The 17,393-nt window shown below is 38.8% G+C and overlaps 2 long non-coding RNA genes across 3 annotated transcripts; one reads left to right on the forward strand and one right to left on the reverse strand.

Annotated features, from left to right (window-relative positions):
* Positions 1-4,174: 4,174 nt before the first annotated feature.
* LOC113943012 lies at positions 4,175-6,559 on the reverse strand. The gene is made up of 3 exons (XR_003526157.1): positions 6,482-6,559; positions 5,561-5,695; positions 4,175-4,295 (listed from the first exon to the last, which is right to left on the reverse strand). It is a non-coding gene; the product is annotated as an uncharacterized LOC113943012 (long non-coding RNA).
* Positions 6,560-8,552: 1,993 nt separating this feature from the next.
* Positions 8,553-11,855, forward strand: LOC113943011. 2 transcript variants are annotated; one of them, XR_003526156.1, is made up of 3 exons: positions 8,553-8,623; positions 9,722-9,837; positions 11,741-11,855. It is a non-coding gene; the product is annotated as an uncharacterized LOC113943011 (long non-coding RNA). The 2 variants fall into 2 exon arrangements; XR_003526155.1 differs by lacking the exon at positions 11,741-11,855 and adding an exon at positions 9,937-10,038.
* The last annotated feature ends 5,538 nt before the right edge of the window (positions 11,856-17,393 follow it).

Consider the following 17,393-nt stretch of genomic DNA (forward strand, 5'->3'; position numbering starts at 1 on the left):
ACAGGTATTCTTTACTGACTCTTTCTCTGTTTAATACTCATGTCATTCCAGCGAAGGATGTGGCATTAAGCTCTGGTGGGCTTGTGGTAACAAACTGACGGAGCAGTGAACTGATAAACTATTCTAGCTAGTTAAATAAAAGTACGTCTGCCCACAGACTACAAGAATAGGGACAATAATCACTTCTGAAGAGGTACATTTCTTCACAGTAACTGGCCCTCACATTTTTGAGGCCAAATTTTCAGTATTAAAAATTCAACCAGTTCACATCACCCTAACAGTACCCTGATTTTCAGGCCAGTGTGCACTGTAATATATATTACAATTTTCTTATGGTCACAAAACTCTAGTCATTTGACTCTAAGTATCTCTACAGCAGGTATCAGTCCCTGAGATGCCCATTCTTGCTTCCCTTTACAGCCATTTAGGAGGAAAAAAAGTGTTTACCATAGTACTTTTTTATGACACACTTTAAAATTGCCCAAATCCCTTCTCCAAGGAGGTATAAGAGTGTATAGAAACTAGCTGGAAGTTGTCTTCATTTTATTATTCAAATCTTATCCTTATTATTCAGATTTTACCCCCGGAGGCATTTGGGGTGAGGCTCTTGGAGGAGCGGTGCTTTTAAGACAGACGTAGCTGAAGCCCTGATCTGAAAGGAGAGGCTGAACAACTGCGTGGCCACAACTGCCTGATGTAACACAGGACACATATTACCCCAGCTGATGGCTCAGGGAACTGAAGCTGTCTCCTCTCACCTCTGTGATAAACCTATGCTTGCAATTTATGACTGATTTAGATCAGAGAAATGAAAGATAAGGAGCAATAAGTGTCTAGTTGGAGAATCAGCTGAGTAACCTAAATCAGCTTACAACACAGAGGCGTCCATTTTGACACACAATAGCACAGTATGTATAGATCTTTTCTAAGCTACAGGAAAATGTTCTGCTTTCTTTTGAGCTCAGTGAAATAGATATGGATTCTCTGCAACCCTCCTGTTATCACTAAAGTATTTAAATGCCTTATATCCATCATGATATCTCCATCGTGAATTAAAAAGACTGAGTGAATGTTCTGAAACTTTAAGCTATCAATCTGGAGTTATTAAAAAATATTTACAGATAGAATCAATAAGGAAACAGATTTACTGCTTTTTAGGAAGATAAGATGAGGAGAAGGGGACAAGATTTCTTTTAATCCATACTGGGCCAAATAATGCTTAAGACCAAATAATTTCTTTCTCTATCCTTCAGCTATTTAGTGAAATCAACATATTTTCTGAGCAATAACAGGAGTTTCTTATGGTTCACTGTTCTCAGACAAAAATGATTGTATAAGCTTGGGAACCCAATGGTCTTGTCCTTAGGGTAGAGCTGTCAAGAATGAAGAGAATTTGCAGAACATTTCTTTGTTTTACTGAAAGCGTCTTAAACTCATTACATCTTCAAGAAAACAAATACACACATTACACAGGGAGATCCTGCCATCAGGAAAATCATGACTGGATATATTCATGGTAAAAAACAAAAGCATAAATATAACCAAGACCCTGATAAAGAAAAGTATTGAAACATCTTGAAGTATGTGTTCAGAGTAAAACACCTACATAATCACTTGGTCAAAGTGTATTCAAAATACAAAACTAATCTCTTATTTTTCTAGAAGTGAAGTTGGACAATGTGGTCCTGGTTTTCTGACATGTTCTGTTGTATCAAATCACATAGCTTAAAACAGTACAAAACCTCTGGCTGTGGTTGCATCTAACATGCAGATTCAACCCACAGAAATTATCAATCCCAATATACAGGTTTTGCATTATACATATGTGCAAACTCATCTACACATATACTGCCTAAATGTGTTCACATTACTTCCTAAGCTCTTGCAAGGCATAAGACAACACAGCCAAGTAGCCTACAATAGCACATTTCCCTATCAAACGGAATGTGAAATAATTAAAAACTCCGTGTAACTTCACACAACTTAAGCAAATGCATTATTTAGCGGCGAATTTCCTGGTTGGGTTGGTAGGGACCTAAGGAGGTCCTAAACTTCCTCTTGTCCCAGAACCCTAAGTGATGATTCCCAGGGTAGCAGCCATTTCAATGATCAGCATATTTGCTCCCATCGTATCTGCACCCAGCACTGTCATGTCTCTTCTATGTCCAGACAATTCCTTTACCATGTTATAATGCAAGAAGAACACTCAAATAATTTTCAGTCTACAAAGGCAAGTGCTTTAAGGAGATGGCCTGCATGTAACCTATAAACTCTGAAGTTTTCATATCATGGGTAGCATCTACTCATTGTGGGTGGGGAGGGAGGGGGAGTCTGAATTGTAGTAGCCCCAGCTCAGTTAGGCCTTATGTGAACTACCCTTCTATGGAAATACATGTGGAAAGATGTGAAAGCAATACATGCCACCTTCCCTGTGCCTGGAAACAGTTGTGCTTTCACTCATCCCCCCTCACTTTAGACCTCTGCCTCTGGCAGTGTTCTCTCTCTCCAGTGACAGAAAAAGAAATTTAGCAGGTCTCTGCCCATAATTTAAACCATTGCTGAGAACCTGAAATTAAGTGGGATGATTCTAGCTTTCTGTTCATTACCAGTCATGGTCCATCTCTACTTGCATTTCTAGATACGTTTTCAGTAATCAGACATTTCAGTCACTGAAATTGCCCTTTTGCAGCCTGAGATTACACACTGCTACCTATTTGTTCATAATGGTCAGTGCTGCAAATGAGTCTAGCAGGTAGTCTTGCATGGCAGTTCATGGTCATGTACCTTGTTCATGTGTCCTAGCTTTCACACTGACACAGCAGCTAATTATAAAAGCAAATTGTAAGCCTATCTGTTTGTCCTTGCCTGTTGCCAAGTAATATTTAGTTTGATGTGGGACAATAGTATCAAGATGCTTGAACCAAGGTTGATATATAATAAGAAAATGATGTTAAGAGAAAACAATTGCAATAAGTAACCTTCCTCATAAGGAAAAGAATCAGAAAAATATACACAGTTCTACCATTTTACATGCTCTTTCATTTTAGTAATAGCTTCTATGTCAGAGGCTAAATTTCGCTTCATGTATTAAAATTACGACTATTGTATTGATATTTATTACAACTATTCTTTGATATTTATAACAAATGAAGAAATATATAGCTCTCTTTATTGACTTATAAAAATTGAATAATTTCTTGAAGGATAGTTGTCCAATCCTGAAAAATCAGGTGAATCTTTTTTGTTTATAAAAGAGAAGAAAAAGAAGATAATATGGTTATAGACTATCCAAGTGAACTTTTGGATCCATCATTACAGAGCTGTCTGGTTACTTTGTCTGTGACTTTGATCCAGCCAATTCTACAGCTGTGCATAATTTTATATACTCTGACCTTCGTGCAGTCAATAAAAAAGAAGACGCGTCTAGTGCATAACCAATTGCAGATTCACATCCTAAACAATATCACAGCACAGCAGAGATCATCGTTTTCACCTTTGGACATCTTTTCAAGTTGTGATAATCTGACTAAAATTTACCCACTTCCTAAGGCACTAAGAAACAAACAAAAGTGAAGCCTTGCTCAGAATACATATCAATTTTTTCTCTTCAGGATTTCTGGAGTAAAGCTGAATCCACCAATTCCAAAATTTCTGAAACTTTATTCCTAGTTCAGCCATTTGTTTTTACATGTGTTATGTTTGGTTTTATATCCTAAATCCACAAGTTTTCAAATTGAGCCACTTAGCATATGGAAGAGTTGAGCTGGCATTTCTATTAATGCTCCCCAGTACTAACATGCAATCTTTGCTTCTTAAATTCTACTTGGTTGTCAAACCCAGGCATAGATTAGAATAAGCTGTCCATAGGTAAACTTGCCAAATTCCCATTCAGTTGACAACATCGTATTCTTTTGTAAGTCCTAAGAACTAAGAATCATTTTAATTTTCCTTGCTTACTAGACAGAAGAAATCTCTGCGGCTGAGACTCAAGTCACTGAAACATAGAGGAGAAAAAGAAGTGCCACTGTCCATGTACCGTAAATGTTAGACAATACAAGGGGATTTGGTTTGATGAAAGAGTGGTACCATATCAAGGTGCTGAGTGCCTATTCATTTCTAACAGAGATGCACCATGGCTTCATAACAAACAAAGAAAAAGCAGGAAAGTAGTTCTTTTCTTCATTTTCTCCAGTTCATAATTGTTCCAGCTATTTATGGCTGGCTGTTTCCACCCAGCCTTCTGGAGGCATTTTTGTTCCTCGTGACCCTTCAGCACTTTTTCTGGATGCCTCTGCCTGTAAAAAAAGACAGAATTGGTGTTTGATTTATCCCTGATGATAATGAAAATACTTTTCCTGTTGTGGTGGAGGAGTGCTTGCAATGGCTTGACCTGCCCTGACAACTCTCTGTGTTTATTAACCTGCCTGAAATATTTGTTTTGGGATGTCAGGTGTTAATCTCAATTAATGCTGATTTTTTTTTTTGCAGGAGACTACTGGAAAACAATTTTCTGCTAGAACTGTTCTAGTTTTACAGCAAAATACTTACTCATATAGAAAAATCTGAAGCAGAATAGTTGATATATTTTAATATTTTGCTAACATTATGCATTATTGGACTTTGTTTAATCACATTTTTAATTTAAATTAAAATCTGGCTCCTCACTGTGACCAGAAGAAAAAATACATTCACCTCCACTATGTAGTGTACAAAGACACAATAGCAAGTTTAGGAAACAGTACAGTCTATTTCTGGATGGCAGATGCTTTGTAGTGTAATCATTATTCATTGGCTGCAGGGATTTTTAGGCAGACTGCCAAGCAGCCCATGTGCCTCCGCTTATTGCCACATTTCTTAAAGGTAGGTTTTTAATTGGAAAGGGGAGAGATCATGAGTGATTTGCTATACAATTTTTGACAAGTAGCATTCTAAATTAAGTGTTATGCCATTTTTTCACATGCAGGAAACTTTGGAGAACATGATCTACCTCTCCAACAATCACACATTAAACTATAAAGCTCCATAGAACACAACTGTTGATAAGAAGAGAGGAAAACTGTGAAATTATTGACACTGTGCTGCAGTTCAGGGCCTTAGGTAAGTGTATGCAAAATGTAATACACATATCCATCATAAAGAGCAACGACATGTTTATTGATACATTCCTTCTCAAAGACAAAGTGCTCTTACCAGATACTTTTCATCTCTACCTAGACCCGTACCTTCATCCATATTTTGTACAATATGCCCCTCCCATATGGCAGTGGAAAAAACACAGATCTACATATGAGTCTCATTCCAGGATTTGATGGGCATGACAAACATATGGTTTACATCTTCTAGACCCTATCTAAGATTTTACAGATGTCCAGATCACCAGATCCTTAAGTCTTGATCTGTAGATATAGGGTCCTATAGGGATAAAATTATAGGATTTTGTCTTAGAGGAACTAGAATATGGTGAAATGATTAATACATTTCTTCACTGCGAACTTGAAAGGTGCAATTTTCACATTTGAATGTCTAGAACCCATATATCAATTTCTAGCTTTTAGCTTACTTCAGTGCTGTGAACTTGATTTCAGCACCTCCAAATTAAAATGTCATTCGGGTATATAGATGTCTTAATAGATGGGCTTTTCAAGTGTGTATCAGCAGCATAGATGTGTACATCTGAGCTGGTCATCTAACTCTTCTTTAGGAGAGCAAGAAGAAGAGGCTCCCGTAAGGCACTGGTCATGTCTTCCAGAAGTAGAGTTTTAAAGCAGATCTGTTAACCACACACAATTTTTTTTTTCATATGCTTGCAGTAAAGAGAAGCTTGGGAGTTAGCCCCTATAAAGACATCTGCAGTGTGGATACTGCACACACCTTGCATGCTAACCCACAGAAAAATGACACACAACTAAGTTTAAAAACTGGAAGCAAGAGGGATATCACATGAGGAAAGAGTAGAACTGCTAACACACTAATACATCCTTGTTTAGGCTGTTACACAAGCCCTCCTTCATGTTCTTTAGCATCCTAAATAGAAAGCAAGAGAGAAAGAGAGAGAGAGAGAGAAAGAGAGAGAGGGAGAGAAAGAGAAAGAAAGAAAGAAAGAAAGAAAGAAAGAAAGAAAGAAAGAAAGAAAGAAAATTTTTGTGATGTGCTGGCAATAAGGCTGAGCTTTCCTGCAGGCTACTAGGATGATCTCTGGTGGGAGGAAGGAGACCAGTGGGTACCAGCATCCCACCTGCATTGTAGTGAAGTCATGGGGCCCTGTAGGAGCTACTGCCACCTCCTGTCCTTGCACCCACACCTGGGAGCCCCTTTTCACTGTTCATCTTGCATCTGTCTTATCTTTCACTACCTTATGAAGATACTGTGACAGATCATCAGGGGTCAAGAAGACTGTACTAAGATATATGACTAAAAACAATGAAGTAGAAATAAAACTAAGCAGAATAAGTATAGAGAAAAAAAAGTTTCCAAAACTTACTAACAGTTAAGTCTCAACAGGCATTAAAAGACAAGCGTTTCATTACTTATAGGCATTTTCTTCAGTGAAGCCTGACCTTCAAAGGCATTACACAGCAGATAGTCACAATGCACTCAGATTGCCAGACTTGGTTGTGATCAAAATGAATGAGGTCCCCTGACACTCCTGAAAATACCTCTGCATGTAACCTGATGCTTTAGTTACTTTAATAACTTTAGCTATTTGACACTTTTCTCCACCTTCTTTAACCTTACTAGTGCACCTGCTCAACTCTCTTCACAAGATCTCCTGTGATGCTCCATCAGACTACTGCTTTCCAAAAAGTTGCCAGGGGATGAATAAAAATATCCAGACTTTCATGCTTGCTCCCTCTCTAATTTATGCACCCCTTTTAGGAAACCTCACTGACTGTAGATATTAGTTTGAATTATGCAGACCAAATCTGCTAAACTTTCAAACATTTTATGAGTAGGTGTCATCCTCTTCCCACTTGGAAAACAGCGTTTTGGTTTTCCTTTTCCTTATGCACCCTAATTGCTAAGGTTAATATATGCCTTAACAGAGTTTATTTTACACCATGTGAAAAATTAGGTGTGACAAGCCTACAAAAGACAGAGAAACTCCATTGTAGAGTGTAAAGCTGAACTGGCACAAGACAGATTAAAGTTACGTGGGCAAACCTAGGTTACTGGAGGCTGCTATGTGTTGTCAGTTGGCAGGGGTTTTCCCGTGTGCATTGTGACTAGAAACCATCCTAAAGGTGAAGTGAGGGTACAGAAACTCTTTCTCATCCTTCTGAAAACATGAGATGGTGTGGGTGCTGGCAAGATATAGAAGGGAGAAGGAGGATGAACTCATCAGTCAGGAACATCAAGAGTTCAAAGCTGCCTGCCCTTCTCTTCAGTTGCCCAGAAAAAAACAGAGGTCTGAGATGTTTAGGAAAGAAGGAATACCTCAGAAAAAAAAGAGCCTTCAAAAGCTTGTCAGATACCAAAGAAGTCCTTAAGGATAAAAATAAAAAGGAATAAAGAAAGGTCTTGGGTCTGGTCTGAATGATTAAGCAGCTTTTTCCATCTCTGATTTCTATGACTTCATACTTGTGTGTTGAAATACAGACTCCACTAAAATGGATGATGAAACTCCCACTGAATTCCAGGAGCTAGGCTTTTATCTGTAGTGTCTAAGGAGAACTTTTACTTATTCTAAAAGTCTTAAGTGCTATTTGATGAATTTCCAGCTGCCATAAAAGCTATTGTTGTCTTACTAGTACTGCAAGCACAATTCCATCTAGAAAAAGATCTGTACAAGCATAAGTATTTCCATAAATGTAAGGAATCCTTTCTGTTTCTCATTGTCTTTAACAAGAGACACTTCCACTGATCAGTCTGAGAATTAAAAAAATACTTATCTTACAGATCTGTAACTAAACCTTAATAAAATAAAAGATTGGATCTCCAAATCTATTTGGTCTGTATGCTGCCTATCACTTTTTTTATGATGACAGCTCCTGTTACTCACAGCTAACAGCCTGAAGTGAAGCTCAGTGAAGCTGGTCTACAGCTACAAAGGGAATAAGGGAGATCTGTAGGGAATTTGGAGAAGCCGGTTTGTTCCACACGGATGTGCACATTGCAACTCCTATGAAATGTGGAAAGTAGGAGAATACTTTAAATGTTCCTTCTCTCTCCATGCTAGACTCCCTTCCCGGTACCACTGTGGCACAGGTGTCCATCTGGGTCTTGTTCCTTTCCCTGGCTGAAAAAAAGATGATGCCACATCACCCATGTTTCTGCATTTCATTTTTTTGGGGAGGAACTAATGAGGGGAATGCAACATATCACTTCCCTGGCAACGTTTTAACTTTTCAGTTTAGGAATGAAATATTCGTAAGCAGGGTAAGCAGGAGCTAGTATGAGTTCTCCTCTGTGGTTTAGATAGAGCCTTTCCCTTGATGGAAGCTTAGAACCTTCTCATGGGCAGGAAAGTATTCAATAATGCTTAGACTTGAATGCTGTCACAAACGGCACATTCTCTGGAGAGGGTGAGAAAGGATTGTTACCTCTTGTAGTTGTCATGACGGGGAATGGCTAAAGACATTGCCTTGCAGACACTTGGCCTGTGTAGGCATTTTCTCACCTTTCGGTAAGGAAGGCAAAGCAATGTCCAGCCTGTGGATCCCAGGATCACTTAGAGCATAAGTTACTTGGGCTTTCTGATTTTCTTAGGACACATATCTTTCTCATAGTGTTTCCCTTTTTACAATTGCAGCAGGCACTGGAATATTTCCAGTCCATCCTCAGATACTGGAAATGTTCAAGCTTCCCTCTTTGGAAGGGCCCAGCTGTTGCGTAGACCACCATCAACCTCAAAAAGGAGGGCAGGCCTATGTTTCCACACCACATTTCCTCATCTGTGTCCAGGTTTCTGCTTCCGCCCATGCCACCTGTATAGCCTTGGACATACGGTCAAACTCACCTCCCAAGAAGTAGCAAATGCCTAAAACAAATAAAAAAAGTTAGGTGTGCTGAGTCATCCTGGTTTGTAATTAAAGAGAACAAAAAAATATATGTGTAATAAGGGTGAGAAACTGTCTGAGCACAGCACACCATTGTGTTTGCTGTTGGCTTCATCCAGGAACGGCCATTTGGCGGGACTCCTTTCCACATTATCTGTATAGCAATGCCTCTTACTCTCCTTCCATCACTAAGTGATGTGAATAATATTTGCATAGTTCCATTCCTACAAAATACTAGTTGCTCTTCCCACTGATGTTTGTGCCAGACTCTTTTCCAGGTTCTTTCATTTTTAATTCGTTCTCTTTTTTGCCTGTCTTGAATGTTCTCATGTGGTTATAATTGCTTTTAGTGAATCTATGCTCCTTAAAAAAGCAGAAAAGTTAGTATGCTGGCACAGGCCACAGCAGACAGATTGCAAAGTAGTGTTCAAGTCTATTGAGGTTTCTTTCTTTATTGACAGAATGGAAAACAATATCCAAAAAGAACAAAGCTAACTTCAGAAAATACTAATTCTGTCCTGCAAATGTCAAGTTACTGCCTTTTTTTTCATCTTATGTGTGAAATGGTAAGGAAAAAAACAGATTTTATTAAAACCATGTGCACAGCAATATGTATAACAGATTAAATGAATTCATTAATAATCTTTCTATTAAAGTGTTGGGAGCTTTTTTCCTTTTAGTTTTCCATTGTATATAAATTATCATTGTTGTCTGGGTTTTTTCAGATATGGAGGCCTCCTAAAAAGCCTTTAGATAAGGATTGAATTTACCAACCATAAAGCAAAGCAGAGACCTGTTGATGCTGATGCAGAAGAAATACTATTGTGCAGAAAAGAATCTTGTAAGGCCATCAACCTTCACCTATACTTACCACTACAGAAAACTTTAAGGCTACAGTTTTTGATGTCTCTAAATTTATTCCTGAATCCCTCTTCCTTAGGTATTTAACATGAGACACATGAATTGATCAAAATTACACATACATACCAACTTTCCATGTGTTACAAAACAATTAAACTAAAATGCATTAGATTATCACCATACAAATTAGCAATATGTCATTCATTGTCTCAAATGAATTTATATCAATTTGGCTGTGCTGCAAGTCTGACAAAACAAGAAAAAATTCCCTGCACCAGGGAAATTCCTTGTCATCAGTTCTTTCCATATTCTAAGAATAAGCAATCAGTTGCGTGTGTTTAAAACAGCAAAGAAAAAAATTCATGGAAGCCACTGTCTCTTCCCCATAAATACTTACAGACTGAGTATTCTGAAAGACAATTTTTAAGATACTAACAGTAAAATAGCATGAGACAGAAAAAATATTTTTTACCAGAAAAATCAGCAAGAAAACAACCAAAATCCTCTCTTGCATGTAACAGAAAGCAGAACTGCCAAGGAAGATTTTTGCTGTATAACAGATTGGTTTCTAGCAAGAAGGGAGAGCTAAAGAATGATACTTTAGGCATATAAGTCAAGAAAGTAGAGACTAACAAATTTAATTGTATTAATACAAAGTATAAATAAATCCCGTGTTTATATTTGGATGGTGAAAAATGTATTGACAAGTAAATGAAAAAGCAAGAATTTTTCCATTGCTCTGAATAATACAGTACCTTAGCAAATTGCCTAGAAAATCATCAAAATGAGACTGTGAAGTCTGCTGAATGGAATCGTATTTGTTGGAGAGAACTAGGGTCACACTACTCAACAGAATTAAATTTGCTATGGCAGGTTTAGTAGGCAAACAACAGAGAACACACCGGAAATGTATAACATATTTGTTAGGTAGACTGTGGTTTTCTGAATACTTCCATACTACAGACATGGAAAAAAACTTCCAGGAAGTAAAATCTCACTATACTTGCCAAAAAACCAGACAAAATGTGGAAAAATGATATATGAAAGTCTTAGATTTCCATCTTCTGTATGTTTGTGTTTGGACTCCATACCTATGAGAAGTCCCAAAGAATGTATATCTTACAAGCTAATATGCCATCTTTGTTGAAATTAATTACTCTATGGATGTTTTGCCAATCTCCATACAGGAAAGTGTGCTGTGATGGAATTAAGGTCATCTGGGAGAGCACTTGGCTTCCTCTCCCGTGAGCTTGTCCCTTCTTTGTGAACCTTTTTTTTACTACAAAGTTGTCATATTCTGCAGCAAAGGAACCAGGAATCACAATGGATAAAAGCCATGTTCTTACCATATGACTGTGTTCCAGTCTCAGCATATGTATGAGGCCCTGCTTAACCTCTTGATCTGGTCTATCAAAAAGAAGAGGAAAGGAAAGAGAAAAAATGAAACTATAAAATAGAATTAAACAGAAAGGGAAAATTGGAACTTTAGAATTTCCACTGTCTTCTTTAAAAAGCATTTTTGAAAGAGAAACCCTGAGATTATCTCAGAATATTCTGCAATTCTATGAAAGCAGCCACACGTCTGTGGGAATTTTGGGGTTTTCTTTCCTTGTTAAGCAATTTTTATTTTTTTTATTGAGATAACTTCGCATAACTTGATTTACAGTGTGGGCCCACAAGCAGCTTTCCCTGGCTACCTGAAAGAGTCAGGAGCCTCAGAGCAGGATGTGAGAAGGTGCAGTGAAGTAAGAAGTGCAGGGAAAGTAAGCAAAGAATGAATGTCTTTGTTATTAAAACTGTTATTCACGTAACTGTCCTGAAGACATACGACATTCTAACTATATCTTTTCTGAAGAAGCTAAATTTTGTATAGTTATTTTCAGTTCCATTCTATTGGGGATTTCTAGAGCTACAAGTAAATCCATACATAACCTTCTAGAAAACTTGGGATCTCCTACTCTAAATTAATCCATTCTTGCTTTAATGAATAAAGCTGATAAAAAGTTAGTATTTATGTTTTATAATAAATGTAGAAGTTGTGTTACTGGCATTAATTTAGAATTGCAACAAATTTATTTTTCAATTTCCTATGAATTGTAATTTTTATAAAAGTCGTGATACTTATTTTGTCAGCGCATAAAAATATTATATCAGAACTGCAAAAATTCTTGAAATGTTTACTAAAACTTGTGTTTTGGTATATGACAAAACTCATTGGCATCTGTAATTTGTGCAAACCTAACAAATCAGTCATGCCACACACAACAAATAGATATTTCATCAGCTTCACTGAGACTTCCTATAAGAGAGAGAGCTACTTCCCTGATTAAAGAAAAGATAGATGCTGAGTTCTGTTCTCAGATATATTAAGACAAATTTGGAATGCTTCCAGTTTAAGTCAATCAAATTACTTTAGCTTTCCAAAGAAGTTTCACTGTGATGGGATTGGTATCATCACTCAATTTTCACTCATGCAGAACATAATAATATTGTGCACATTCTGCAAGTCTCTTGTGGAGGAGCAGGAATCAGAATGGGAACGGTTCCAGGCGTGGAAAAAGATATACAGCAATTGAAAGGACTTTATTATATGGACTTTACAGTTATAACGTGGTTTTAAATATGTGCATTGTATGATTCCCTTACAGTTCTAACTGCCCAGGCATGCCCAGGCACGCCACGCGTTGTCTGCTCCTGCTTCCCTGCTCCTCCCTCTGACTAGCTGAGAAAGCTGCAGAGTTGGGAGAGCTACCACTGGACCTTTCCGCTCCCAGTTCCTCCCCTGAGTCCCTACTCCTATTTGTTCCCTGGTTGTCTGTCTCATGCTCCACCCCATTTTCTGGTGCATTCCACGCCAGAGCTTATATAACCCTGCACACTTTCAATAAAGTAGCCATTGCACCTCAAAGCTTTCTTGGAGCACTTTTGTGCGGTGTCCCGGCCCTACAACGCTCCACCGCAGACCGGGGCAGTCTCTTCTACAGAAATTCATTCATACAAATCTATACACAAGTGGAAAAGGTTTTTGAGGCTTGCATTTAGTCATTTTACTCTCTGAACAGTGAAGTTTTCCTGCATTGTATCATGGTCATGCTTTGCATACCAAAAGGTATTAGTAATGGCCATTAAAGTCTCCTGTCATTTAAAAAAAAAATAAAATTACAAAACTGACATGACATTTGACAGGATTACCATTTGCAAGAAGAAATTTACACAAATGCAAGAAGTTGAAAGGATGATTGCTTTCTGTATTTCTTCATATTAACTTCATTGGATATTAATCTTCCCATGCTGTTTCCAACACAGGGAATTATGTGGGAGAGACTGTCAAATGTGTTTTCTGTCTGCTCTTAATTGGCTTCTGTTGATGCCCATGAATTTAGACATTCACTTTAATAGTAGATTTTGTTCAACATTAAGCATGTTTGGAAATTGCTTCTGCAAGTTACAAGTGACTGGGAAAAAATGTTTTCCTCAGGCTGAGCCCTTCTTTGGTTAACTATCACCTCAAAACAGATCTCACAGTGGGACAAATGTGTTTGTTGCTTAGATATGGTCTGCCAGGTTTTCATGTGGAATATTTCAAGACGAGAAGGCAGAATGACCTGTACCATGTAAGCTCTTCACGGGCGTTTAATACCCACAGTTTGAAATTCTAGCTCTGTTTATTTTCTCAAAAATGGAGAGCATGTTTCTGGATCCTAGGTTTGGATCAGACCTCCCTGCCAGTGAGGCCGGGCAGTAATGACTAAATAAGCAACCGCTTTGGGTCATGCTAAAGCAGCTCTGGTTTACTGGCTGGAGAGAGCAGCCAGAACTTGCAGTTGCTCCTGGGCTGGCTGACAACTGAAGCCTGTTGTTGCTAGCCCTTCCCCTGACCTTCAGCTTAGATTTTGGCTACTGACTTTGTTTTGGTCCCTGAACACAGATCCTCATACTAAACACTGACTTGGACTGTGTGTGTCCTATTGCTTAAACAAAGGTCATATGATAGGTTTTTCAAGTGTGGAGAGTAAATCTTAAGAGTCTCATGTTTTCACAGAGTGTATCAGCATATGCCACCCCTGGTGAATTTAATTCAAGTGCTCTCTGGCATCTGGGTTATCTAAGTGTGAATGTGAACAGCTACAGCAGGAAGCCATCCTCTCACTACTGCAACCAGATGTGCACACCTCTCGTATGAGGTGCTAGGACTCGTAAGGACATATCCTGTGGCTCACAGTGCAGTATGAAGTAGCATTACTCTGAATTGTTTTTGTTATGTGTTGGGAAAGACCCTGTTCCTTTCCAGATGCCTACACTGAAGTGCTCACAGCCCACCAACTTAGCAACATTTCCTTCTTATTTGTTATACACCATATTTCTGTCTAGGATTTTTATTCTAACAGATGGTAAGACACAGACTCTCCAGACCTGTTCTAACTGCTGACATTAATCCAGCTTTCATTTTGAATCCTCAGAGCATATTTTGTGACGTGAGATGTACAGTAGGGCAAACCTGGCATCTGAGGAAGGCAGCTTGGCTTTGTTAAGATCACACAGATTACAAGTGGATACAGCAGGTTTTAATAACTACAGCATTTCCTCACGCTGAATGTCAATATTGGAACAGAGTTCCAGCACTGTATCACCATGCTTTCTGGGGTAGCCTTTAAGCAGTTGCATAAGGGACATGCTCAAACCCAAATAAGGACACACAAATCAGTAAAATCCCATCAAGCCAGAAATGGGTTGTTCTTAAACATCTCCCTGTAAACTGACCTTCAAATGACCAAAGCTTTGTGGTTTACAACAGTTTAATGGTGCCAATTGCAAGGACTGTAGTGACAGACAGCTGAGCCACTGCTGGAGTATTGGTACTGCGGAAGTCTTCTAAAATTCGTAAGACACTCAAACAATTCAAGTTTCAGAGCTTCCATCTGTTTTCTTGAGTGGGACGTTGTGAGGTAAAAGAAAAGAGACGCTAGACTAATGAATTCTTACTGGCTTATAACGCTGACATATTTTGAGGCTGAGGTGGCACTGGAAGAGCTGAGCTTAGCTAAGGAGTAGGCCCTTGGTAGGATAATATCTGCCTGAGTCTACAGACCTTTTTTAAGCTTTGGTGACAATGAAGACTGAGGAAATATGTACGTTACCAAAAAACCCACTAGGAGTTCATTCTCTAACACGCTGTCTTGAAATTTCCGCTACAAACTGTACTGGCAGGGATTGAAATCTGGGCTAATAGGAACAGGATGCTAAGTGATGTCGCAGGAACTCTGTTCATTGCAAGCTGCAAGTGAGACCTGTGCACTTTGCAAGTGGTTGGAGCTTAAAGTGATCTCAGGTCACCCAGTAGACTGAAGTTATACACAGGGCTTTTAGCCCAAATTTCCTCTGAATTCCCAAGTAAGTTAAAAAAACCCAAAAACAGATGGATCAATATACCTATGCTGGTGCATCCTGCAACTTCACTTGCAAGAATTGCTGGATTTCTATCACTAATGCCTGTATTATGCTCCATTTGATACTGTAAACCGTTTTTTACATAATTGAAGATGTGGTTTCTCTACTTAGAGTCTGTCCTGAGTCACACTTGCTAGGGACGAAAAGTAAAATAAAGAAAATTGAGGGTCTACCCTCAACTAAAGCTTTATGTGAAAAATCTCACTTTAGCTCAGGGAATATTTTATGCTTTATTTAAGTGATTTCTCAGTACTAGGCAAAATCTGGACCTGTTAATGGCCTTACGGTAAGACTAAAGACAATGGTCTCTGGGTTGCTGTGTGGCTGGCTTCTCTCTGTTGGCCTTTTCAGTCTATTCTTCCTTGTTATCCCTACAGAGGTCAAAGAATCCCAGTTTGGGGTTGTCTTGGCTAAAAGCTGCTTAGCTCCCTCTGGTCCCAAAACTACTAATTGCTGTTCCAGCTCTACTTGCCTTTCTGTTCCTAGTTGAGTTTTAGTAGCTCCCATTTTTCAGAACAGAAATGGACTTTCTGCTTAGGGAAACAGAGAGCAATTGGTCCAGCTCATCATAGTATAGACAGCTTCTTAGTGAACTGCCAGACCAAAATATTGATTGGGCTTACGGACACCAAGTATGTCAGGTGCAATAGATTTGCAGAGACATTCTGAGGCAACTCAAATTGCAAGACAGTGCAGACAGACTACTAAGAACAGTTCTGAGAAAGTCTTGGATGAAGTTCAAATGAGTGAAATGACTAATGCGTTTCAGATTTAGCCAAGAAGCGGCAGTAAGCCTTCATTTGCAACAGAAGGGCACCGACCATTAAACAGTGTGTTCTCTCTGACACATTGCTTTTTACCAACTCCACTCTTGCAGCAACGTAATCACTGGTTACTTTTACTACCAAGGCAAATTATTATGTGAGGTTCATGCACAGATAGGATGATTTGTTTCTTATGTCCAAAATATGTTTGCTGCAAGCTAGGTTTGCTGCTAAGTAGATAAACCACATCTGAAGCACTAATGCTCTCATAAACTGACTTCTGCTTTCTGATCGTTTCTTTTAAACACAGCTTCTATTCAGCATCAAAAAACATTAGCACTTTTCAGAGAAACCAGATCCCTCAACTTTGACACATGATTTAGCACACTGATATTTACACAACACATGGTTTCAAAGTGTCTGTTGCAATTTTAAACATGTGTGATGCTACTTGAACTACACTGTCTTTTTAATAAACTGCCCTGGGAAGTTTATTGTACATATTTTCAATCAGGCTTCCTGGCACTATAAGTCTAGTTCTCTCAAATAGCAAGGACCACTGAAGCACTACATGAAACATCATAATGCAGTGTGGATTAATCAGGCACAACTTTCATGGCTTGTACTCTGAGGTGTTATGAAGTCACAAGTGTTTTGAGTTTGGTCTGTCTTACTCCATTTTTGGCATTTGGAGACAATCTAAAAACAAGCTTAATACAAATGCCACAACTGCAGGGAAGCAAGAAGTTGCTTCCTGCCATTTTAATTTCCCCTTTTGGTATCCTGAGACGTTTATGGGAAGCAAACTCTTCACAGAGACAGATTGAGCACTTCCGAGGTAGCACTTTCTTATATTGATATGGAGTTTTTCATGGGCAGAGGGGTTTGGTTTGCCGTGGGATGTCCTCTTTGATCCAGCTCACCACAGGCCCACATAAGTGCTAGTAACAGCACTAGGGAGTGCTATGGGAGTGAAAGACTGAGCCCACAGGACAGGATGAGACCACCACTTTCAGCAGCAGATTGGATTTATACCAGATTCAAATGATCCTGGAGGTATGACATGAATATTACTCATTGCTGACAGCTACTAAAAAAAACAAATCATCACAGGCTATGCTTATTGCTGAATCAACTCCTTTCTTATAGCTTCAAACACAAAGCTGTTCTGCCTGCCAGCAAGGAGAAAGAGCAAATGTGGATCAGAAACTTCAGCTTGCAAGAGGATGAAGGAAGTGAAGCTCTCTGCTCTCCCCTGCATATCACAGGAAGAGGAGACAGGATACCAGGACTGATGGGAACAGAGCCATTTTGTTGATGGGCA

Source organism: Corapipo altera, unplaced genomic scaffold, assembly GCF_003945725.1.
Source record: "Corapipo altera isolate COAL_440 unplaced genomic scaffold, ASM394572v1 2b, whole genome shotgun sequence".
Classification (NCBI taxonomy): Eukaryota; Metazoa; Chordata; class Aves; order Passeriformes; family Pipridae; genus Corapipo; species Corapipo altera.